Raw genomic sequence first — 25,794 nt, forward strand, 5'->3', positions numbered from 1 at the left:
ACCTCTCGTAAATACCACACACTTGGCGTTTACTATGTGCCGCACTCAATGTAATGTCACGTCACTTTGACATCTTTCTATGATTAATACATCTCTCACATATTTAAGAAGTCCTTTATTTCGATTTTAAGAAAGGAAAAGTAATACAAAGCTAAAAGCCATTTGTTCCGGAAATGAACGAGCACTTACAATACTTTAGAAGAATTTTGAATACATAACTGGATAGTTGCGATACAAAAATTGAGAAATTTTAGATTCATACTCACAAAAAAATGACATTTATATAGGTCATCATGATAAAATTGCAGAAGATTGCTCGTATAAAAAGGTGGTGGAAGAGATTTAGCAAACAAATCAGTAATTGTTCGTTAAGATTAAGAAATCCGTCAAATTAGATTTTTTTTATTCAATCCTCACAATCATTTAGTTATAACTTACCCGTCAATACTATCGTTTTTTTTAAGGTAGCCATGTTACTGCCTCTAATACACCGATACATATCATAATTTCACCTACAGACAATGTGTACCCGCAAGTCACTCCTCTCAATAGCACCGGCACGCCAATTAAATTGATGCACGTTGACATCTCTTGTTTAATAGAATGCAGCATATATTCATAGTAGTTACTCTGATTTATCAGAGAAAACCGCTGAATCATTGGTTACAAGTAGTAACCTTTACATTCTCATAACCTTTACAGTCTTGGAGAATCATCAAGAATATAGACCTTCTAGAGATGTTAGTTTAAGCATAGTTATTTCGGAAACAAGTTATTATGAGTTAAATTACTAGTAATCATACCCCTTTTTACTTTTATTGTGCGAGTGCTGCCTTGTAGCGCCATTAGCCTGCTCTTTTTTGGAAGCTAACAAGTTGTCTTTTACGTGCAAGTGGTATGGCTCTCTTTTAACACGTGATCAGTCGCGTATCCTTCCGACAGACTATCGTTGTTCCAGAAGATAATACTCGCAAATGGTGTGAATGAAGAGCCGAAAATTTGGTCCCTGAAATTGTCTCCCAGAAACAGAGATGGACCCACGAACCTTTGTGTTTGAAAATAGAGGTTGTGACTCCATGTCTAATTGTTTGAACCAAGAAATAAATGACTGATAATACCTTTCAATTCCTCCAAGAGATCATTAACATCACCCCAATTATACGACTATAAATGCGATACGCGGTATTCAGAAGTTCGGGAACCCTGTTTTTCCTCATTGTTAAAATTCTGGAATTGGTAATCATGCGGAACTGACCCTGCTGTATAATTAGTACGTCTGCATACAAGTTACACTTCACCTTATTATCTTTCATATTTCTTATAAGTTGCGGCCACATGTCCTAAGTCGGTCTCTGTTTGGTGGTGTTTTTGTTTGTTAATGAGATCATCTAAAGTACCAATCACGCAAGTGCGAATATATTTGACTTTAAAGTATTAGTTCATCTTCCCCATCATGGTATGATCTCAGTGGTCGAGAAAAACTCGAGTTTCCTCAAATCTTACGGGATCGACATCAACGCAGTGTATTATGCATAGTACTTTGATCTCTTTGTTGTTGAATTCGGTAATCCTTTCCGTCCATAGTTTTATGAAAATGCTTGACTTGAATATGGTATGAAAAGCAACCTGGATCATCACAACTTCTTGGTCTTGGGCGGCACTTAGTCATATTGGCAAGTAAAACATAAATGATGCGAAGAATAAACGTGAATTCTTTATTCTGTTGAAACAGAACTGTAATCCAAGTTTCACTCAAACGAACAACGATCAAGCATCGTTTCTCGAATTTACGTCGAGTTTGTTAAACGGCTGACTAGATGAAGTCGGTTATATAGTGCATAGTTAACAACCTATGTTCTTTAACTTACATAGTTGCGAGTCGTTGTATTCTTATGTTGAGCATCGACTGCTTATTTGCAATAGGAGAGTGACTTATTTCAAAAAGACGCTTAGTTAACAACCCTAATGGACCCATCTTACGCACGGTTGTATTATATATACACATGGAAAAAGTATTGCAACACCTTGATTTTTTAAAACTTGAAAAATCAGCCTTTTTTTTAGGATGAAATATAATAAAATATTTGTAGGATATTATTGAAACATAGTTTATAATAACATTGGCAACCACAATTTTAATAACAAAATGTAGTGTTTTTTTGTACAAAAAAATGCATTTTTCAACTTTTACTGTAGTCGAACTTTACAATGTCAGGTATTTCAAATTAATCTTCAGATGACTGTTCGCATCAAGGTTGGTCGTTATACGCCAAAGAATTAGTACTTTGTGCGCAGCCTCCAATCAAACGAATTACCGCATCTTAACGTCTTTTGATTCCTGCCATAAATCGGCTAATATGTTGTTAAGGTAGCAGCAACCATTTCTGATGAAGGGCATTGTTTATTTCATGATGTGTTTGAACTGGTGTGTCCTTTTGTGCACTTTCCGCCCAAAAGTGTCCCAAATATGCTCGATATGGTTCAAATCCGAGCCACGATCGGGCCAAGGAAGATGAACCGAATTCCATTTGAACATTGGAACTTCCTCCACGATGCTAATTTCCAATTTTGGCGAGCTCTGCACTACATTTGATACGGATAACTGTGTGTCTGTTCGTAAGCAAACGTCCCTGAAATGGTCTTATCGCACAATAACCAGTAGAGATGATTCAATCTCGAACAATTATTGTTAAAAGGCTCCTGCATGCCCACCTCTCTCTTTTCAGGATTGTATTGTATGCCATGGGTTTCTTTCTGACTAAGCTTCATCATGCTTGATTTTACCTAGCAGGTGGCATAGGGGGTCTTTTTTTTTTTTTTTTATCTCGGATAGTCTTTTATATCGTGTATTGCCTAATTTTTATTCTCTAAACGTGCAATTGTCACAGCAACATTCCTGTCTCTCTCATGCTGATAATCTGCCATCTTGCTGCGGTTATGAGTTGTGGAGGACCTATTTCATGGTGTCAATCACATAACTTTATAAACTTGGTTATTTAAAATGTTGAAAACATTGAGGATGAAACACATGTTTTGCTGTGTACGGGTACAGGAGCTGCATGTGCAGATAAGAACTTATCGAGTCGATAATTATTGATCAAACTCAGGTGATTTTTAAATAGTGTTTAACTAGTTCTATTTTAACAAATTATATCATAAAAAAATAAAGAGTGTTTTTTTAATTTCAATTCCAATTTGGTTATATACCAGCTGGCATTCGCACTAAAGTTCTTTTTATCTTCGTCGTTTTCTTTTCGACATACCTTTGAAAAAGAAAATCAGCCAGTAATCAGCATTTTTTTATCAGTATTTACGTAACACATTTTACAAACTCTTTTGTCATGTTATTCGGATGGAGAAATTATGACTTTATATGACAAGAAATTGAAAATTAGTCTTTGCTGACTATGATATGTTTTTTTTTGGTTTTCGCATTCTTGTCTGACAGTTGATTTTTTCATTAAAAGTTTTTAGTTCCTTTCGACAAAATTGAACATAGCATTATTCTTACTGCATTTGTATAAACTTCACGATTATAATTATATTTTTTAAAACCGTTTTTTTTCTAAAGTGAATTTTGATCAATATTTTCGAAGGGTTAAATATATCTCAGTGATGTCCTGCCATGGCTTTGTTTAAATTTGTTTGTTAGCTTTTTGTTCATGAATTTTTGTCTCTAATATTTAATTAACTTTGCATTTGTATTCAGATATTGCAGATCAAATATATTCGTTCATTGTGTAATCATACTTTTTTTGATTGAGTTAAGTCTGCCAATTGATATTTTATCGTGTGTTTTTCTATGTTGTGATGTTATGCTATTGTCTCAGAAAAAGGGAGAAGGTTTGGATCCATTAAAACGTTTGATCCCGCTGCAAATGTTTGCACCTGTCCTAAGTCAGGAATCTGATGTACAGTAGTTGTCGTTTGTTTATGTAATATATACGTGTTTCTCGTTTCTCGTTTGTTTATATAGATTAGACCGTTGGTTTTCCCGTTTGAATGGTTTTACACTAGTGATTTTCCTTTTTGAATTTTCCTCGGAGTTCGGTATTTTTGTGTTTTTACTTTTTACACTAGTAATGTTGGGGCCATTTATAGCTTGTTGTTCGGTGTGAGCCAAGGCTCCGTGTTGAAGGCCGTACTTTAACCTATAATGGTTTACTTTTTAAATTGTTATTTGGATGGAGAGTTGTCTCATTGGCACTCACACCACATCTTCCTTTATCTATAGCACCATTTAAAGTCTTACGAAAACGATGCACCTGTTTTCCCTTCACAGGACATTCACTGATATATTGTAGACGAAATGCGCGTCTGGCGTAAATATAAAATTTAAATACTGGTATCTATGATGAGTTTAAACTTAAAATGCAACCACTGAGTCGATGCCATTGCTGGTAGAGATTTATTTCCCCCAGGGTATCACCAGCCCAGTAGTCAGCACTTGTGTTGACTTGGCTTATCATTGATATAATCTTATAAATTAATACCGTTTTGAATTTTTGAAAAAGCTAAGTTTTTTTTACACCAGGAATAGACTGTCTTACCTGTATTTGGCAAAACTACTAGGAATGTTATGTTCTCAATGTTCTTAAACTTCGTCCTTTACTTTGGCCTTTCAATCATTATTTTGATTCGAGCGTCACTAATGAGTCTTTGTAGATGGGACAACATCCCTAATGCGCCTTGAAATGAGGAACTCAAAAGTCACGTGTAAAGAAAAAATCTCTGTGTAGTGATATTGGACATGTTTCTATTTTTAACAAATGACTGAACTTAATTATTTGTGGTGATTAGGAAAGTAGAGGAACATAGAATAAATGTGTAAAAACTATGGAGCTATTGAATGTGTTCAAAGTATTAAATTTTCATAGAACTTATTGTGTTAAAAAGGGGATATTCTACCACAAGAAGCCGCATCACAAAAGGATGTTCGGGGTTTGCTAATTTACGGAAAAAGTAATCTCACTTCGTACCCCGAAAATTTAACCACATATGTGAAAATGTCACAGCTTCGAAACAAGCTATCATACATATCCAAGTTTACGATATGGACTGAGCTACAGGAAAAAACGTTACTATTATCGCCTATGGAAAAACAATTAAAGATACTGAGCCAGATGAAACGCGCGTCTGGTATTTATGATGATTTTTTTTTGTGTTATGCCGCTACTGGCTGACCCCATAATTTTTTGCCTTTTTTTTTTTAATTTTGAGCTCTAGTTTCAGATTTTTGAACATAGCGCCCTTCGATACATAGTGCAATAGAAGCGCCTGTTTCTCCTCTACAAAACCTATATAGTCATACCCCGTGACACCCCTCATTATTTTTCTCTAGAAGTCCTGGAATAGGCCGACCCTACCCCCATTCTTTGGACATTTTTTTCGAATTTTGAGCTCTAGTTTAATATTTTTGAACATAGCGCCCTTCGAAACCTATTGCAAAAGAAGCGCTTGTTTCTCTTCTACAAGACCTATATAGTCATACCCCGTGACACCCCTCATTATTTTTCTCTAGAACTCCTGGAATAGGCCGACCCTACCCCCATTTTGTGGACATTTTTTTCGAATTTTGAGCTCTAGTTTCAGATTTTTGAACATAGCGCCCTTCGATACCTAGTGCAAAAGAAGCGCTTGTTTCTCCTCTACAAGACCTATATAGTCATACACCGTGACTCCCCTTATTATTTTTCTCTAGAACTCCTGGAATAGGCCGACCCTACCCCCATTTTTTGGACATTTTTTTCGAATTTTGAGCTCTAGTTTCAGATTTTTTAACATAGCGCCCTTCGGTACCTAGTGCAATAGAAGCGCCTGTTTCTCCTCTACAAGACCTATATAGTCATACCCCGTGACACCCCTCATTATTTTTCTCTAGAACTCCTGGAATAGGCCGACCCTACCCCCATTTTGTGGACATTTTTTTCGAATTTTGAGCTCTAGTTTCAGATTTTTGAACAAAGCGCCCTTCGATACCTAGTGCAAAAGATGCGCTTGTTTCTCCTCTACAAGACCTATATAGTCATACACCGTGACACCCCTTATTATTTTTCTCTAGAACTCCTGGAATAGCCCGACCCTACCCCCATTTTTTGGACATTTTTTTCGAATTTTGAGCTCTAGTTTCAGATTTTTTAACATAGCGCCCTTCGGTACCTAGTGCAATAGAAGCGCCGGTTTCTCCTCTACAAGACCTATATAGTCATACCCCGTGACACCCCTCATTATTTTTCTCTAGAAGTCCTAGAATAGGCCCACCCTCTTAATTTTTTGACATTTTTTTCGAATTTTGAGCTCTAGTTTAATATTTTTGAACATAGCGCCCTTCGAAACCTATTGCAAAAGAAGCGCTTGTTTCTCTTCTACAAGACCTATATAGTCATACCCCGTGACACCCCTCATTATTTTTCTCTAGAACTCCTGGAATAGGCCGACCCTACCCCCATTTTGTGGACATTTTTTTCGAATTTTGAGCTCTAGTTTCAGATTTTTGAACATAGCGCCCTTCGATACCTAGTGCAAAAGAAGCGCTTGTTTCTCCTCTACAAGACCTATATAGTCATACACCGTGACTCCCCTTATTATTTTTCTCTAGAACTCCTGGAATAGGCCGACCCTACCCCCATTTTTTGGACATTTTTTTCGAATTTTGAGCTCTAGTTTCAGATTTTTTAACATAGCGCCCTTCGGTACCTAGTGCAATAGAAGCGCCTGTTTCTCTTCTACAAGACCTATATAGTCATACCCCGTGACACCCCTCATTATTTTTCTCTAGAACTCCTGGAATAGGCCGACCCTACCCCCATTTTGTGGACATTTTTTTCGAATTTTGAGCTCTAGTTTCAGATTTTTGAACAAAGCGCCCTTCGATACCTAGTGCAAAAGATGCGCTTGTTTCTCCTCTACAAGACCTATATAGTCATACACCGTGACACCCCTTATTATTTTTCTCTAGAACTCCTGGAATAGCCCGACCCTACCCCCATTTTTTGGACATTTTTTTCGAATTTTGAGCTCTAGTTTCAGATTTTTTAACATAGCGCCCTTCGGTACCTAGTGCAATAGAAGCGCCGGTTTCTCCTCTACAAGACCTATATAGTCATACCCCGTGACACCCCTCATTATTTTTCTCTAGAAGTCCTAGAATAGGCCCACCCTCTTAATTTTTTGACATTTTTTTCGAATTTTGAGCTCTAGTTTCAGATTTTTGAACATAGCGCCCTTCGAAACCTAGTGCAAAAGAAGCGCCTGTTTCTCTTCTACAAGACCTATATAGTCATACCCCGTGACATCCCTCATTATTTTTCTCTAGAACTCCTGGAATAGGCCGACCCTACCCCCATTTTTTGGACATTTTTTTCGAATTTTGAGCTCTAGTTTCAGATTAAACATAGCGCCCTTCGATACCTAGTGCAAAAGAAGCGCTTGTTTCTCCTCTACAAGACCTATATAGTCATACACCGTGACACCCCTTATTATTTTTCTCTAGAACTCCTGGAATAGCCCGACCCTACCCCCATTTTTTGGACATTTTTTTCGAATTTTGAGCTCTAGTTTCAGATTTTTGAACATAGCGCCCTTCGGTACCTAGTGCAATAGAAGCGCCTGTTTCTCCTCTACAAGACCTATATAGTCATACACCGTGACACCCCTTATTATTTTTCTCTAGAACTCCTGGAATAGCCCGACCCTACCCCCATTTTTTGAACATTTTTTTCGAATTTTGAGCTCTAGTTTCAGATTTTTTAAAATAGCGCCCTTCGGTACCTAGTGCAATAGAAGCGTCTGTTTCTCCTCTACAAGACCTATATAGTCATACCCCGTGACACCCCTCATTATTTTTCTCTAGAACTCCTGGAATAGGCCGACCCTATCCCCATTTTGTGGACATTTTTTTCGAATTTTGAGCTCTAGTTTCAGATTTTTGAACATAGCGCCCTTCGATACCTAGTGCAAAAGAAGTGCTTGTTTCTCCTCTACAAGACCTTTATAGTCATACACCGTGACACCCCTTATTATTTTTCTCTAGAACTCCTGGAATAGGCCGCCCCTCCCCCCATTTTTTGGACATTTTTTTCGAATTTTGAGCTCTAGTTTCAGATTTTTTAACATAGCGCCCTTCGGTACCTAGTGCAATAGAAGCGCCTGTTTCTCCTCTACAATACCTATATAGTCATACCCCGTGACACCCCTCATTATTTTTCTCTAGAAGTCCTAGAATAGGCCCACCCTCCTAATTTTTTGACATTTTTTTCGAATTTTGAGCTCTAGTTTCAGATTTTTGAACATAGCGCCCTTCGATACCTAGCGCAAAAGAAGCGCCTGTTTCTCCTCTACAAGACCTATATAGTCATTCCCCGTGACACCCCTCATTATTTTTCTCTAGAAGCCCTGGAATAGGCCGACCCCCCTAATTTTTTTACATTTTTTTCAAATTTTGAGCTCTAGTTTCAGATTTTTGAACATAGCGCCCTTTGATACCTAGCGCAAAAGAAGCGCCTGTTTCTCCTCTAAAAGACCTATATAGTCATACCCCGTGACACCCCTCATTATTTTTCTCTAGAACTCCTGGAATAGGCCGACCCTACCCCCATTTTGTGGACATTTTTTTCGAATTTTGAGCTCTAGTTTCAGATTTTTGAACATAGCGCCCTTCGATACCTAGTGCAAACGAAGCGCTTGTTTCTCCTCTACAAGACCTATACAGTCATTCCCCGTGACACCCCTCATTATTTTTCTCTAGAAGCCCTGGAATAGGCCGACCCCCCTAATTTTTTTACATTTTTTAAATTTTGAGCTCTAGTTTCAGATTTTTGAACATAGCGCCCTTTGATACCTAGCGCAAAAGGAGCGCCTGTTTCTCCTTTAAAGACCTATATAGTCATACACCGTGACACCCCTTATTATTTTTCTCTAGAACTCCTGATATAGGCCGCCCCTCCCCCCATTTTTTGGACATTTTTTTCGAATTTTGAGCTCTAGTTTCAGATTTTTGAACATAGCGCCCTTCGAAACCTAGCGAAAAAGAAGCGCCTGTTTCTCTTCTACAAGACCTATATAGTCATACCCCGTGACAACCCTCATTATTTTTCTCTAGAACTCCTGGAATAGGCCGACCCTACCCCCATTTTGTGGACATTTTTTTCGAATTTTGAGCTCTAGTTTCAGATTTTTGAACATAGCACCCTTCGATACCTAGTGCAAAAGAAGCGCTTGTTTCTCCTCTACAAGACCTATATAGTCATACACCGTGACACCCCTTATTATTTTTCTCTAGAACTCCTGATATAGGCCGCCCCTCCCCCCATTTTTTGGACATTTTTTTCGAATTTTGAGCTCTAGTTTCAGATTTTTTAACATAGCGCCCTTCGGTACCTAGTGCAATAGAAGCGCCTGTTTCTCCTCTACAAGACCTTTATAGTCATACCCCGTGACACCCCTCATTATTTTTCTCTAGAAGTCCTAGAATAGGCCCACCCTCCTAATTTTTTGACATTTTTTTCGAATTTTGAGCTCTAGTTTCAGATTTTTGAACATAGCGCCCTTCAATACCTAGTGCAAAAGAAGCGCCTGTTTCTCCTCTACAAGACCTATATAGTCATTTCCCGTGACACCCCTCATTATTTTTCTCTAGAAGCCCTGGAATAGGCCGACCCCCCTAATTTTTTGACATTTTTTTCAAATTTTGAGCTCTAGTTTCAGATTTTTGAACATAGCGCCCTTTGATACCTAGCGCAAAAGGAGCGCCTGTTTCTCTTCTAAAAGACCTATATAGTCATTCCCCGTGACACCCCTCATTATTTTTCTCTAGAACTCCTGGAATAGGCCGACCCTACCCCCATTTTTTGGACATTTTTTTCGAATTTTGAGCTCTAGTTTCAGATTTTTGAACATAGCGCCCTTCGAAACCTAGCGAAAAAGAAGCGCCTGTTTCTCTTCTACAAGACCTATATAGTCATACCCCGTGACACCCCTCATTATTTTTCTCTAGAACTCCTGGAATAGGCCGACCCTACCCCCATTTCGTGGACATTTTTTCGAATTTTGAGCTCTAGTTTCAGATTTTTGAACATAGCGCCCTTCGATACCTAGTGCAAAAGAAGCGCTTGTTTCTCTTCTACAAGACCTATATAGTCATACACCGTGACACCCCTTATTATTGTTCTCTAGAACTCCTGATAAAGGCCGCCCCTCCCCCCATTTTTTTGACATTTTTTTCGAATTTTGAGCTCTAGTTTCAGATTTTTTAACATAGCGCCCTTCGGTACCTAGTGCAATAGAAGCGCCTGTTTCTCCTCTACAAGACCTTTATAGTCATACCCCGTGACACCCCTCATTATTTTTCTCTAGAAGTCCTAGAATAGGTCCACCCTCCTAATTTTTTGACATTTTTTTCGAATTTTGAGCTCTAGTTTCAGATTTTTGAACATAGCGCCCTTCGATACCTAGCGCAAAAGAAGCGCCTGTTTCTCCTCTACAAGACCTATATAGTCATTCCCCGTGACACCCCTCATTATTTTTCTCTAGAAGCCCTGGAATAGGCCGACCCCCCTAATTTTTTGACATTTTTTTCAAATTTTGAGCTCTAGATTACACAATGACATAAAAGGTGCTATATTTTACAGAGTAGGACTACTTTTACCTACGTTCTAAATTGAAGAGGGTGCATAGGTGGCCCTACACCTACAAATAATCCGTTGATAGATGCATAGATATTGTGGTACTGAATATTAGCCTAAAAAGTTATGCGACTTGTTAAATCAATAGATTGGATAAAAAACATTTCAAAATTGAGTTAAAATTGCTATATTTTAACTGATTTTCTGCCTTTTTGAATATTTTTTTATTTAACGGCCGTTGTTGTCTTATTCTGTTTTTTGGTTTCTCGATATATCGCCTTATTGTTCGCTGGCTTATTGTTCGCTAGCTATTGTTCGCTAGCTTCTGCCTGGTAAAAAATTATGGATTTAAACAATTATACATGTTCAAGAAAATTCAGATAAAAGCAGTCAACCAATCTCAACATTAAAATCTGAAATTTGTTTTATAAATATTGCGCTAAACTTTGGATCGGGTGTGTTCCGGAATGGTAAGTAGTTCCTGCTTTTCTTGTGACACAAAGCTAAATTCAAGGTCATTTAGTAGACCTGTAATTACAAATGTAGTTATGACTAAACTATACCAATCCTTTTTTTTCTATAATAAAAGTCTAACCACTATAAAACATTAAACTCGAAATGGACTTTCTGTTTGCAAATTTTAAAACTATGATTCGATTTCATTTGGCTTACTTCAAGAATGAACAGTAGCTGACCATACGTCTCCTTTAAATGTAAAGGTGTATAAAATTTACCTTTATATACAAGAATCTATCTTGTTTATGTATCAGTTACATGCGAGAGACTATTCCAGCTTGTAGATCATTGCGATTTTTATAGCTATTCTGATCGAGGTACAATAGAACAATAACTGTTAACAGGAATCACCCACAATACAACAGAGCACACCAACATCCATTACCACACTCCTCCAAAAACAAAAACGACCATCTAACAAAAACAAACAACAACGGACAGCACATAGTCCAGGTAGCCTGACTTCGTACTTTTGTCTCCGGGCGTATCACAAGTCCAGTAGTCAGCAATTTTGTGTTCGCACATTTTTTGTTGTTGTGAATTTTTTAAGGGAGCAACCAATTAACTTAAATGGGGATGGTATGGTTTTTTGTCTGAGTCAGAACAGAATTTTTTTTGGCGCAACAATTTTATTTAGTTTTTCAACTCTATCAATCAAATTTTTTTTCTTCTAAATTTAACACTATAAGGTATAGGGAAAATCTGGATTCAGAATATTTTTTTTGTCTTCTGCTTGACCAGAATATTTTTTTTTACATCAAATTGGGGATCAGAATATTTGTTTTTGGAAAAAAACCATAACCCCTCCCTCCCGTGAAGTTAAATGGTCGTTCACTAATATAAAGATAAGAAGATGTGGTATGATTGCCCCACAAAAGACCAAATGACACAGAAATTAACAATAATCTCTCTCCAAGCACCAGCTAGTACATGTAATAATGTTGTATTATCATTAGCACGTAGCAAGTACAAAGAGAGCCGTGGTTTAGTGGTTAGTGCATCGGACTACTAACACAAAGGTTCCTGATTCGATTCCCGTTTGGGATGAAAATTTCAGGACCTCAATTTTCGGCTCTCCCTTGACACCAATTGCGAGTATGGTCTTGAGGAAACGATGATAGTCCGTCGGACGGGGACGATAAATGGCTGACCCGTGTTAAGAGAGAGCCATATCTCTTGCACGTTAAAGACACCCTTGTAGATTTCGAAAAAGAGTAGGCTAATGCCGCTACAAGGCAGCACTCGCACCCGCAAAGTGGAAAGGGATTAATATAAGTTACAAAACTTGTTTCCCAATCCACTATAAATAAATATGTTTAAACTAAGTACATGGACATATTTCAAAATAATTTACTCGACTTCATTGATGTTTTTAAAAGGTCACCGTACGGCCTTCAACAATGAATAAAACCCATACCGCATAGTTTGCTATATAAAGCCCCGAAATGACAAATGTAAAACAATTCAAACGAAAAAGCTAACGGCCTGATTTATGTACAATACTGAACGAAACAGAAATATGATATACAGCAACAATCGATAACCACCGAATTACAGGCTCCTGGTTTGGGACAGGCACTTACAGAATGTGACTGGGTTAAACTAGTTTGAAGGCGCACCAACACTCCCCTAACCCGGGACAATGGTATAACAGTACATCATACATATGTACATGCAAGAACAAACTATAAAAATCAATTGAAAAGGACTTAATTCATCAGATCGATACAAGACAAACATGCATTAACAAAGACACAGAGTTGACGTGGCGGGGTACTTATATATCCCCATAACAAAAAGACACTAAGTACATATCTGAGAGAACTCACAGTTACTGACCGCTAGATCAAAGCCAATAACGAATGATAACAAAGCATGCATCTAAATTTTAATACTAAAATATCAATCAGTACACATAATAATTTATGTTCATTTTCTACTTATCAAACGTTGAATTATCTACCGAAAATCATATATAGCCTCAGCCGTATTTTACACACCTTTTTCGAATTTCCATTTTGAATACTCTTTTTAAAACTGTTTGAATTCGAGCGCCACTGATGAGTCTTATGTCCGTCTGGCATATCAAATTATAAGTATTTTACTCATCTAGCTAAACAAACACACAAAATGAAAATAAGAAGACGTGGTATATGTATACATGATTGCCAATAGAACAAATATCCACCAGAGTATACAAATATGATGTGGATGCTAGCAAATACAGACAACCCTACGGTTTTCAACAATGAGAAAAAAATCCAAACCGAATTATCGGTTATAAGAGTGCCAAACATGAAAAAAATTTAAATAATTTAAACGAGAAAAACTTACGGCCTTAACTATAACAAAACAATTTATTTACGAAAAAACGAATTTGACAGACATGAACCAACGACAACCGCTGACCTAACGGCCTAGCCAAGATCAGATGTGCATTTCATATTGGGTCTATGTTATAGGCTTCTAAAGACAAGAAGATAAACTTTACATAAGTAATACATCTTTGAACTGAGGAACAGAATGTAGGGTTTCAAAATGAATATCAAATATCATGTATAGGTGTTACCGTTTTGAAAAAAACCCACTAAAATACACGCTGAAAATGGGCAAAATTTCACGTTATGTTGTTTCATTTAAAATTTCGCTGTTTTTATCAATTGATAGTTAATAAGTGAACTTAATTTGAACTACATTATTGGTTCACTGTTATAGACAATTTATTCATCTTTCTTTTACTGGTTGTTGCAACAAAAAATCTTCAGTGGTTACAAAGTTATGATAAAAAGTTGAATACTATATGCGTTCGTTATGAAATTTTGTACTTTTGTTTTTAGCATGGTCAGTGTAGTGATAAAACAGAAAAATGAATCAAATTAATGCTATTATGTGTTTTGTTTTCCCTTCTAGTATATACATTATCAAAAACTACCTCATTTATCAAAATTGCAGTACCCTAGCTGGAGATATATGCCATCAAAGTTTGATATACAAATAAAGTGAAAAAATGTCTTGTCCGTAGACATGCATTCCCTAGTAAACTGGAAGCATAATTACATTAATGTTGCATTGCAAAGTTCCTGTTCTTTTGTAGATATGAGAACATTACTAACATTTTTTTCTACCATCTATTAATAGAGGACAAATTTCAAAAATATGTCAGAATGTGTTGTCCGTAGACATGTCTTTTTATCAATATTGCTTGGCTTTATGGGTCTAAATTAGGCCTATGTATTGTTTAAACTTAGAAATATCTTATTTTTAATAAATAAATGGTAATTTAAGTGTTCTCAATTTTTGTAAAATTACTTTACAGGAGTGGATTTTAAAAAGTGGCAGATTATCAGTCATAAAAAACATACCTCATTTTACTTCAATATTGTTTATTCCAGTTGCTGCATACCTTAAAAGATTAACTAAATCAATTGAAGAAAAAGTATTTCTCTCTCTCTAACTTTATCTTTTGATTTTTAGTATTAACAGCATATGAGGAAGTGTCTACGGACAAGACACTTGTACATAACAAGTATTAAATTCAATTATTTGTCTGCTATGGAACTTAAACCTTATTTATAGGTGATGAAAGTTATCTATTCAAATTAAAACTCAGTATTTTCAACATAAATATAGTCACAATTAATTCTAACAATTTTTTTTTTAACTGAAATTGTCTTGTCCGTAGACATTACCACAATATATTTGTATCCAATTTCCTTGAGTTCAGCATTATTTGATAGGTAAAATGTATGGTTTTTTTTTTCAAGAGAACACATTCAACTATGTCAAAATTGAGTTTTAATAAATTAAATAGTTTGATTGTTTTAAACAGTCAGATGAATGGATTTCAGCTAAAAATAAATGTCTTCATTTTGGCTTAATCAAAAAATTATTGAGATATGTAAAGAATTATGGGTACATTTTTATATTTTCCAAAATTTAAAAAACACAGCTTAAAATTTAATTGGTAACTTTTAATCTTAACTTTAAGAATTATCTTTGAAAGCATTTAATTGAATATCAATAAAATGTCTTGTCCGTAGACATTATCAAAATGTATTTGTTTCCATTTTCATCGAAGTAAAGCATCATTTGATAGATAAACCTGATAAAAATTTTAATGTATGGTGTTTTTTTCAAGAGAACACTTTCAACTATGTCAAAATTAGGTTTTAATAGTACATTTCATTAAATATGAATGCAATGTCTTGTCCGTAGACAAAACATATAAATTGTATTGCTAAGTTTGATTGTTTATTGTACGAATATGCATCAAGTAATTTTAATGTTCTATACACCAAAAGAAAGGTTTTTTTTGGAAGTTTTGTTATTTATAGATAAGTTTACATACAGTTTTATCAGATAAGATTAATAATCAAAGAAAGCTACTGTTGTTTGAAATAACTGTGAGTTAAACATGTTCTTGTCAATTTTTTTTCAATTAAAATAGTTGATATTCAATAATTCTAAACATATTTTGTTGTCTTTGTCATTGACCAAAAATCTAACACTGGTGACCATGTCTTGAAGGCAACCATTGAAGACAATTATACAGATTTAACACCATTTATTTAATAAAAATATTAAATATTTCTTCCAAAAACTGCATGTAATTATATAAATGCTTCCAGTGTTAGCCTAACGATGGCAATTTTTCATAATTTAAACCATTTTTGAACCAAAATATCAAGAGAGTTTTTCCCTGAGGTGATACTCATTTTTGACTTCATGTGAAACACAAAATTGCTATCTGATTGTGGCTAGGCCGTAAAAGCTCCTAACTTATGTTAGACACATAACAAATGTTGCGGGGAAAACATTTTTGTAAGCTCTCAACCCTTCCCTAACCTTTGACAGCACATCACAAGAACAAACCATAAAAATCAATTGCAATTTGGTTAGGTCAAAAGATCGGTACGGGGCAGAAAAACAACTACATATTAAATATGAAATAGACACAAAACACCGAAATAAGAGTAATTTACCCACAGTTAAACTGAAAGCTAGTTCAAAGCTAATCGTAATTAATAAATAAATCACATTAAGTCCGGTTTAAGATGCGTGCTAAATTACAATATTGAAAGCGTTCTTGTGTAAGAAGAACACAAAATTACTGACTTACATGAACATGTCTTTTTTAAAAGCACTATCTCAGGGCACGTTTATAAAGCCACCAGGGTATCTGTCGTTAATTCATTGGTATTAAGTGTTAGCAAACAAAACTGTTACCACTATGGAAATCAGTTTAAAATTTTTCTCACAACGATTAAACACTACCATATTTTTTTTTTTTATTTAGATCTAGTCAGCTAATTTTTTCGGCAGTCGTGAATTGCATTTAGTTCTTTAATTAAATATTTGAATTAATTTAATTTTAATTTTCTACATAGTTTCCCTGTATAAGTTAATGTGCTAGGTTTATCAGGCTTAATATTAATATATTTGTATATCTATCAGTCGTTTCACACTGTGTTTACACAAAAATGCATTGCGTATATTATATACTATCGTTTTGACGTCATGCAATAATTGTAATTTAATTTGTCATTAAAATGCAATGCGTTTTATGTATTTCTTATTAAGATTATCTCTGCAATATTTTTCCAACAGCTGTAGAATAAATGAGATTTAAAAAAAAAATGTATTTATTTTATATGATTTAAAGCATGCATGGCTAATGTCCGTCGTAAGTCTTTTACCAGCACGGCAAAATTCTATTTTCATATTACCGACTTTTGATTCCGGAGTTTATATTTTTTCGACAGGTTACCTTTTCTGTGGTTGGACATCCTGGTACTCGGTCAAGTAGGGGCAACTTAAAGAAGTAAAATCAAGCTTAAAATCGGTACAATTTAGGGGGAAATTTACTGTTTTATGTTTTCTTTACACGACAAACTCATCGGAAAACAGTATGCTTTCCCCCTGAATTACAATGTATATGTTTGATTTATCTTCTGTTGGTTGCTCTTACTTGACCGAGTACTAGGATGTCCTACCACAGATCAGCCTCACCTGTCGAAAAATAAAATAATATAATCCGGAGTTAAAAGTCGGTAATATGAAAATAGTTTATTGAATCTGAATATCATTTTATATCGTCATTTTATATATATATAAAAAAGTACATTACATCCATGGTCTTTCATGAGAGATAAAAACCTGCAATTTTGATAGATACGTTGAGTATCTTTAACATTTATTGAATAATTTGGAAAGACGTTCTTAACCTAAATTAAGCTTTACTGAGGAAATTTCAAAACATCTTGATCATTCTTTATTGTTTTACAAAAACATGAAAATCTGTAATAGTTTTGACCAATATCAAGTTACATAATAATATACTGTAGGACTTTAGAAACGCAACAAACATTTTTGCGATTTCTTTTACCACATCATGATTATCATAGAACTACTATTCATGCTTACCATACGTCTTTATGTTTAGAAAAATTCAACACCTGACTTACATAAGGTTATTGAACATACCGGATTATTGATATCGCACGAATTTCTTTAAGCGAAATTTGAAACCCATTATTGATTTTTTGAAGATTTTTTTTTTTGTGAAACAATTCTTGCAATCCACACCCACACTTGAATCATTAAAAAATGTTGCATCTCTATATTGCCGAGACTGAGCAATGAAAATCTGAATCAAACCATCAGAATATTGCAGGCAGGAATACGTGAGCGTGCTGTTTCCAGACAATTTCACGTCAGAAACTCGTCTTATTGTCCCTACAACAACGGTACAGACAGACGGGATTTGTTGATGACCATCCATGACCAGATCAACATGTAGTGACAACGCCACGTCAATAAAATTGGACAATGCAACGTCATTTGCGAGACATGTTTACGGCCGCAACGTCTTTTTGTCATAAGAAATATTATACACAAAAGTACATCTTTTAAGTCGTTTTATTGACAAAACTATATATTACATATAGACAAATATGTAACATGAAAAAGGGTTTATATTCGAGGACAACGAGAAATTAGGACGATAAATTACGACAGCTCTAAAAGGTCATTTAACGATTTCCTACGTATTTTATCAGTCTTTTTAAATATGAAAATCATGCTTTTTATGTTATCAAGTATTTAATTTTCTTATAATTTTTTTCACTAAATTTTGAATATCAAACCGGCTGCTAGCAGCCGATTGGATATTGAATATCGAATAACGAATAACGAACCAGCTGCTAACTTCACATACATTATTTCTGTTTAGCACAGAAAAGCACTATTTATAGTAGTCACCCCGCACATTTTAACGTAACTATTATCCTTGTGCGTATTTGATTCAAGTTTAAAAACATTCGCATACTTCCGGTTTGCTTAGAGATAGTATCTAACATACACATCATTGTAATTAAAACCAAAGGTAATATGTTTAACACATGGTAATCACACAAAATAACTTTTGAATGGTTGCACTCATACCGGATATTACCTACAAATGTCTTGCGAAATATACATTTACCAAAATCAAAACCTAAATGTGTTTCTCCTTTCTGCACTCGTAAAACGAAACTAACAGACTAAGGTGAAGTTTGCTATCCATATTGATATATAAACTCATAATAGATACCAGAACTTAATTTTGTATAACGTGACGGTACCCAAATTGCACCTATTTTGACAGTTTTTACACCTACGTTTTTTTATAATCAGACTGTTTTTAACTTGCACCTGTAAATATTTTTTTGCACCTTTGTTGTCACACCCAGCATGGGCAATAGTGCGATAATACTCAATTAGAGGACTGCACTGTATTGGAAGAAGAAGAAGAAAAAAATGTCCATACTGTGTTTATTTTGTAGCCCTATCATTCTTTATTTTATAGGTACACCAATTTAATTTTTAATCCATATTGAGTCATAAAAAAATGGGTTTGAATCAACCACCAAACCATCCATGATTCTGTAATGAGGGGTACTCAAATTGCATCCATGCTTAAATTCACATCATCAAAAGTTTAATAACCGAGCTTTTGTTTAATTTCTTCAAATATTTTGAAGGGGGTCTCATTGGGGGGGTCCGATCCCGGATCCCGCTTACTGTTATGTCAGATTCCTGTATCCCGCTTACACTATGTACGTAAGCAATTCTCATTTTTTTTGTCATTTCCCGGGTCCCGCTAGACCTCATTTCCCGTTTTCCCGACACAATAATTCGACTTTCACGTGTCACCCTTTCAAAAAAGCGGCAATCCCGCGTCACGCTTTGACCCCAATGAGACCCACTTTGAACAATTGGATATTAGTCCATGCTTACTCTTCATATTTTACGAAATGGATACTTATAATGTATTGAATTTCCTAATTTTAAAAAGATGACGTTTTGATGACGTCGCATGGTGAAGTTTTCGTACATTTTGCTTTTTCAGGAAACAGTCCATCTGTTGATAAATATTGTGAACGTTCTGTGTATATCTAAATATGTTTACCTATGTTGAAAGACGTATCAAATCATAAAAATACAATTGTTTAGTCTGTAGGAAATCTTGTAAGATTTCCGTTGCTATTTTTTCTAAATAGGTGCAATTTGGGTACTCGGTGCAATTTGGGTACCCTTACGTTATACGCCAGACAAGCGTTTCGTCTACAAAGGACTCATTCATGAGTGACACTCGAATCCAAAAAAGTTCAAAAGGTCAAATATATTAAAACAAGATGTAAGTCTAGTCAATTTCACTTCTTAAAACTCGATTTTTGTCTTAAAACTCAGGCTTTGTGATATCCTATTTTGTATATATTAACCATTTAGGGAAGAAAAAAAACTGTCAAACTATGCAATCATCAGTACAAATGAGGAATAACATGTATATGTAGGACAAACAGGCTTGAACTTTTTAAAAAAACATAAGAACAAACAAAACAGACAATCCAGTAGGAATCTGGGTCCTTTCGCCCTGATTCACGTTCGCCATACTACGCGTTCGCCCTGATACCTGTTCGCCCAGGGTCCATTCGCCCCGATTTTTATTTTTTTCTATTTGTTGTCCAGTTGCATAATTTTAAGTATTTGAACAAAATATATTAAAGATTGTTAACAAATTGACAGAATATTTTTATTGCCGCAATCATTTTATCATTTTCCCTTTGATTTACAGAGTAGAATTGGTATACAATGTATTTCTCTTTATTGATATTTGTTAACAAAATAATTGTATTCAGTCAATCATGAATGTATGCAGTATAACTGAGACTAGCACTGTCTCCGAGTATAATAATGAACTTGTAAATCCGTTTCATGATTTACAGTTCGTACATCATTGTGTTTATTAATTTCAAGCTGAATATTTTATCAAAACAAAACGTTTGATTTTTATTAATAATCCATCAAAAGACAAGTATCACAATAATCAGTGATCCGAATTATTTTGTCATTGAACAATTAACGATCCTAAACAAGCCATAAACTTTTAAATATTTCCCTGTTTCCATAAATTTCAAGAATATATACCATAGAAATATCTGAATAAGTTTTTTCAACTTCAATGCCCTGAATATCAATATTTTTTAGTAGGGCGAACAGACTCTCTGGGCGAACGAACTCAGGGCGAACGTACCCAGGGTGAACATGTTATTAGGGCGAACGGTCCCGATACCATCCAGTAGCAACCCACTTGATTCAACATAACCATTAGATAAAAATGTTAAGGGGAACTGCAGCGAAAAGAGTATTTGGCTCAGAAATTTACCGAAAAATTAAAGAAACCTTATAGATCAAATTATTAAAAACTTAACATCCTGACTGACTGAACACTTTGTACGAACGATATTGAAAAAAATATGAAAAAAAGAAAAAGTGCGGCAAATGAACGTCATATAAGTTATTGTTACGTAATGAACATGTATCAAAGCAATATAATTGCTGTTTCAATGGTTCATGTGGTTTTGATGTAGGCCTCTTTTGTAAACATTTTAAGTGATTACTGAGATCTTGCTGTGCAATTACTATATATATCCTGCCTTAGTCTTTGTCTATGAAATGACTTTTTATCATTGGAGTTCCCCTAGTGAATTTCTTTTTGTCCACCAAAATTACCTGCCAGAAAAAATCCCATTATATTTTCTTTCAGTTCATGATTAATAATTATTCATAAACATATTGTATTTCGTATATTTACCATTACGAAATATTATTTTTAAAGAATGAAACTATTTTTTCTATTTTGCTTATTATCATGATTGAATTCTATTTTTTTTATATTTAAGTACACTATTTCTTTATTATTTTTTTTTAAGTTTCGGTTTTGTCCTTTTAAGATAAATAAATATATTTAGAATATTTCTCTGTTCAAGAGAAGTTTCACTTAAATTTATATATATGTCACCACCACAAATGTTTGAGGCAAACATCTGCTATAATAAATGCACATTTTATAAAGGCTAAATGAACTAAAGTTTTTGTAATTCATGGTAAATACCAGTTGCTCATGTAGTTATTTAAATGATATATCGGTGTAAATAAGTGTATTTTCGTTTAGCACAGAATACCACTATTCATAGAAGTTACCTGGTACATTTTAACGTAACTATTATCCTTGTGCGGATTTGTTTAAAGTTTAAAAACATTCGCATATTTTCGGTTTGCCTAGAGATAATATGTAAAGGTGGCACGGTAGTATTTGCATTCCAGAATTTAGGTTGCTCTTTTGTGTACCCTACTTAGGTTAATGTATCTAAACAATGCGATTGGACAAAAAATACAGTATCAACTGAACTTACTTTCCTGAACTGAGGGATGAATTAGGTGTAGAAAAATATGAAATAATTTTACATACAGATGAAAATGAATTTTTGAGAATTTTTTTAAATTTTGTATTCACTGCACCTTAAAAAACCTAAAAGTACTAGTGGCCTTAGGTTTTTAAAAATAGCAAAAAAAGTAAACGGTCATGATACATATTCAAATTCATTTCTGAATAGTAAAATGAAAGAACTTCAGTTAACTGTGAATGTAGAATTTTTTGCAGTGTTAGAAAGTGTTGAAAATTCTAAAAAGGCTATCATTATTCCTTATGGGCCAGGAAATACTACCGTGCCACCTTAAGGGGGATATATATTTTTACACTAAATCAATAAAGGATTTTTTTTTACCCATGCAATTTGTAAGTTTATCAATAAAAAGTTGATTAAGGGCAACTATGATAAAAACAAGCCTTAAATTCCACCCTGAGAGCAAAAAATGCTGATTGAGCAAATTTTGCCTGATCTGTGGGTGATAATGTAAAAATTTACCTAGAAAGTAGAACCTCATATTTTTTTTATAACTTGCAAAACATTTTCAATTATAAATGCTCGCTTTAACTTTTCGCAGTGTCTGACACATGTGCAACCACTGAAATTTGAGACGCAACATTCTTCGGTTGCATGTACATCCTATTATTTTCACCGAAATAAATAAATTGCATAATTTCTTATTTTTTTCAACATATGTACAGCTATACTAGTTTTCTTCAGGTTTAATTTGTAGTTCTGATTTAACATGACACCAGTAGCAGCTTTTGGGAAACCAGTAAGTGGTTAAAGGGTCCTTACTTATTCATTTACCTCTCATATTGGTCTGAAATAGAGATAGAGATAGTTTTTTTTTTACATTGACTAGGCATTATTTTTGACAAAGAATGTTTTCATGATGTTATATCAGCAAGATTAAACGGTTTATTCATTTTCCATGCAAATACCATTAATTGTTAAGATTTTCTGACAGTGAACATGGTGAAAAGCTCAATAAAGGCAAATTGATTATGTAAGGGGACATAATTTAACTTAATGCATACATGAGAAATAGACAAACAGTCAACTTAGAGATGTATTCTAGTACATGTATTGTGAAAAAGATTTTGGAATAATAGTTAATTGCAATCTAAAGACTCTTGTTGTATTGCCCTCATAATCTGGAAATGTTTAAAGTAGTATAAGGCATGCTGTAAAATGTGGAATGGACTTTAATATCATTTTTCATGATTTGGTGCTTAAACTGTTTCTTTCAGTCAGATAAACCATAAATAGAGTTGGCAATCCAATAATTCCTCCTGAATCACCATGTTTGACTTCTGTGTTGATTTGAAACATCATATATTTGGGTTTTGGACACTCCTTAAGTAAAAATGGTAAGATGAAAAAAAGTGAAAATCTGCCAGATGGGGTAGGGATGTAATGTTTCATTTTTTTTGGTAAGAAATTAGTGCACAGTAGTATTCTTTATTGTAATATGTTCCAAGGTAAGAAGTCTATGCATCATAGGTGTCATGACTGGTTACCGTTTGTTATGTCTTGGTTAAGGGGGATATATATTTTTACACTAAATCAATAAAGGATTTTTTTTACCCATGCAATTTGTAAGTTTATCAATAAAAAGTTGATTAAGGGCAACTATGATAAAAACAAGCCTTAAATTCCATCCCTGAGAGTAAAAAATGCTGATTCAGCAAATTTTGCCTGATCTGTGGGTGATAATGTAAAAATTTACCTAGAAAGTAGAACCTCATATTTTTTATATAACTTGCAAAACATTTTCAATTATAAATGTTTGCTTTAACTTTTTGCAGTGTCTGACACATGTGCAACCACTGAAATTTGAGACGCAACATTCTTCGGTTGCATGTACATCCTATTATTTTCACCGAAATAAATAAATTGCATAATTTCTTATTTTTTTCAACATATGTACAGCTATACTAGTTTTCTTCAGGTTTAATTTGTAGTTCTGATTTAACATGACACCAGTAGCAGCTTTTGGGAAACCAGTAAGTGGTTAAAGGGTCCTTACTTATTCATTTACCTCTCATATTGGTCTGAAATAGAGATAGAGATGGGGGTTTCTTTACATTGACTAGGCATTATTTTTGACAAAGAATGTTTTCATGATGTTATATCAGCAAGATTAAACGGTTTATTCATTTTCCATGCAAATACCATTAATTGTTAAGATTTTCTGACAGTGAACATGGTGAAAAGCTCAATAAAGGCAAATTGATTATGTAAGGGGACATAATTTAACTTAATGCATACATGAGAAATAGACAAACAGTCAACTTAGAGATGTATTCTAGTACATGTATTGTGAAAAAGATTTTGGAATAATAGTTAATTGCAATCTAAAGACTCTTGTTGTATTGCCCTCATAATCTGGAAATGTTTAAAGTAGTATAAGGCATGCTGTAAAATGTGGAATGGACTTTAATATCATTTTTCATGATTTGGTGCTTAAACTGTTTCTTTCAGTCAGATAAACCATAAATAGAGTTGGCAATCCAATAATTCCTCCTGAATCACCATGTTTGACTTCTTTGTTGATTTGAAACATCATATATTTGGGTTTTGGACACTCCTTAAGTAAAAATGGTAAGATGAAAAAAAAGTGAAAATCTGCCAGATAGGGTAGGGATGTAATGTTTCATTTTTTTTGGTAAGAAATGAGTGCACAGTAGTATTCTTTATTGTAATATGTTCCAAAGTAAGAAGTCTATGCATCATAGGTGTCATGACTGGTTACCGTTTGTTATGTCTTGGTTAAGGGGGATATATATTTTAACAATAAATCAATAAAGGATTTTTTTTTACCCATACAATTTGTAAGTTTATCAATAAAAAGTTGATTAAGGGCAACTATGATAAAAACAAGCCTTAAATTCCACCCCTGAGAGTAAAAAATGCTGATTCAGCAAATTTTGCCTGATCTGTGGGTGATAATGTAAAAATTTACCTAGAAAGTATAGAACCTCATTATTTTTATATAACTTGCAAAACATTTTCAATTATAAATGCTCGCTTTAACTTTTCGCAGTGTCTGACACATGTGCAACCGCTGAAATTTGAGACGCAACATTCTTCGGTTCCATGTACATCCTATTATTTTCACCGAAATAAATAAATTGCATAATTTCTTATTTTTTTCAACATATGTACAGCTATACTAGTTTTCTTCAGGTTTAATTTGTAGTTCTGATTTAACATGACACCAGTAGCAGCTTTTGGGAAACCAGTAAGTGGTTAAAGGGTCCTTACTTATTCATTTACCTCTCATATTGGTCTGAAATAGAGATAGAGATAGGGATTTCTTTACATTGACTAGGCATTATTTTTGACAAAGAATGTTTTCATGATGTTATATCAGCAAGATTAAACGGTTTATTCATTTTCCATAAAAAATACCATTAATTGTTAAGATTTTCTGACAGTGAAAAGCTCAATAAAGGCAAATTGATTATGTAAGGGGACATAATTTAACTTACATGTAATGCATACATGAGAAATAGACAAACAGTCAACTTAGAGATGCATTCTAGTACATGTATTGTGAAAAAGATTTTGGAATAATAGTTAATTGCAATCTAAAGACTCTTGTTGTATTGCCCTCATAATCTGGAAATGTTTAAAGTAGTATAAGGCATGCTGTAAAATGTGGAATGGACTTTAATATCATTTTTCATGATTTGGTGCTTAAACTGTTTCTTTCAGTCAGATAAACCATAAATAGAGTTGGCAATCCAATAATTCCTCCTGAATCACCATGTTTGACTTCTGTGTTGATTTGAAACATCATATATTTGGGTTTTGGACACTCCTTAAGTAAAAATGGTAAGATGAAAAAAAAGTGAAAATCTGCCAGATGGGGTAGGGATGTAATGTTTCATTTTTTT

General features: G+C 34.3%; 1 protein-coding gene across 1 annotated transcript in view; it reads left to right on the forward strand.

The window, feature by feature from the left end:
- The first annotated feature begins 18,464 nt into the window (after positions 1-18,464).
- The window catches only part of LOC134692260 (leucine-rich repeat and transmembrane domain-containing protein 2-like), a 40,400-nt gene continuing 33,070 nt past the window's right edge, over positions 18,465-25,794 (forward strand). The window contains exon 1 of the mRNA XM_063552711.1: positions 18,465-18,522. The gene's annotated coding sequence lies outside the window, so the exon portion shown is untranslated. The remainder of the gene's footprint in view (positions 18,523-25,794) is intronic.

This window comes from Mytilus trossulus, chromosome 12 (assembly GCF_036588685.1).
Source record: "Mytilus trossulus isolate FHL-02 chromosome 12, PNRI_Mtr1.1.1.hap1, whole genome shotgun sequence".
Taxonomy (NCBI): domain Eukaryota; kingdom Metazoa; phylum Mollusca; class Bivalvia; order Mytilida; family Mytilidae; genus Mytilus; species Mytilus trossulus.